Here is a 2,067-nt window from a genome sequence, read left to right as displayed (position 1 = left end):
CATGACCAGATGGCGTTATATACGCGTATATATATATATATATATATATTATATGTATATGGGATATGAAAAAAGGTTACGACGTTATATACGCACCACCACCTGATCAGCTGGTATACGTTGATGATGTTGCCCACAGTGGCCGAAATGATATGATGGGATGCCCTCAGAGGCTTGATGATGTTATGAATGCATATACCCATGCATGATATGAATTTATACGCATATGTATGACATTATAAAAATGAAATGATTCACAAAGTTATGCAGACGTACATGTCGAGTCTTTTACTCCATGTTTCTCTCATGTCTATTATTTACTAATTTTTATTCCTTACATACTCGGTACATTATTTGTACTGATGTCCCTTTTGCCTGGGGACGCTGTGTTTTATGCCCACAGGTCTCGATAAACAGGTCGAGAGTCCTCCAAGTAGACGATCAGCTCAGCGGAAGATGTTGGTGCACTCCATTTGCTCCGGAGTTGCTTGTTTGGTCAATATGATTTAGATGTGTATTGTTTGGTATGGCGGGTCTCTTTCCCGACCTTTATAACAATTATGTATTCTTAGAGGCTTGTAGACAGAGGTCATGTACGTAATAGATTGTATAGCCTTGTCGGCCTATGTTCAGTGTACGAGTGGTTATTTTGGTCTTAGAGGCCCGTATGTCTTAAGTATAAGTTGGTATTTCATGTTGTATTCTACTTATCTCACGACAGTCTCCCCGGCTCAGTTATCTATGATAGTATTATACGAAAAGATACGTTATGTTGGTACTCGGTTGAGCAAGGTACCGGGTGCCCATCGCGGCCCATCGGTTTGGGTCGTGACAAAAGTGGTATCAGAGCAGAGTTGTCCAAGGGAGTCTACAAGTCGTGTCTAGTAGAGTATTATTTATGGGTGTGTTGTGCACCACACTTATAAGCAGTAGGCTACAGGGCATTTAGGACCGTCACTCTCTCTTCTTACTCTAGATCGTGTGGTAGAGCTCAGTTGTAAGAACTCAATTTCCTAAGTTCTATCTTATTCATAATATGACAATGCCTACATCGAGAAAGACGGTTGGTAAGAGATATAGTTGTGGAAGAGTTGAGTCAGAGGAACTCAATTTTTCATGATGCTTATGATGAGTAAATGTGAAGTTTTTAGCAGAACATGTGTGTAAGCTTCTTGATAAGGAGCCTTAAGGTAAGAATATCTACCCATATGGTGAAAAACAATGAGATATTCAGGAGGTAGATATAAGTTTCAACAAGTAAAAGAAGTAAGGTGAAGAAGGGTGCGAGGCACCCAGTTAATGAAGATTATCAGTATTTGCAACTCAAGCAGAGAAAAATAAGCATTTTGAGTTACCTTCAACGATAACAGAGGTATGTACAATCGGCCACACCCATCTTAGTAATTCCCTATGGGAGTTGACAAATATGGTTTAAGAGAAAGAAGGGATATCAGGATCCCGTTGGGATTAGAGTAATCCAAAATGATGGATGGGTTGTATGCGTTAGTTGACATTTTCGAGGGATATTGCAAATGTACTAATGGATCTCCTTGTGAGACACTCAGATGGTGCACTCTAGAATAATACAGTCAGATATGAATACTAGAATGTTCAAAGACAGGCACTGGAATCTTGGAAGGAATAAATATTACCTTAGTATGGCTCCCGTCCCTAGTAGAGAAAGAATGTTAGGCAACCTGAAGAGCCAATGGATGGAGCAAGGGGCACTAAAAGCAAAAGAATGTCTTGTTCGAGTTTTCATAATAAAGTGATAGACACAAATGTTAGCGGGAAATAAGAAGAGAATTAATGAAGTATTATGAGTAAGATATGATACATGGATGACAACGGTAGATAAAAAAGATGACAATATTATAGAATCTATAGCCAAGTGAGGGAAGAGACGAGAGGTGATAGGCCTTAAGACAACAAAAGAGTATAGGCCATACAATCATATCCTCATTCCGAGAAATAAGTTCGTGACTCCAACACGACTACCAGAAAGGAGAGTTAAACCCCAGAGTAATAGAAATCGGTATGGGCTGGTGAACAAGATAAACTAAACAT

The sequence above is a fragment of the Nicotiana tomentosiformis genome, chromosome 7, assembly GCF_000390325.3.
Source record: "Nicotiana tomentosiformis chromosome 7, ASM39032v3, whole genome shotgun sequence".
Lineage (NCBI taxonomy): Eukaryota > Viridiplantae > Streptophyta > Magnoliopsida > Solanales > Solanaceae > Nicotiana > Nicotiana tomentosiformis.
The sequence above is the reverse complement of the archived record's forward strand: the minus strand, read 5'-3'. Positions refer to the sequence as shown.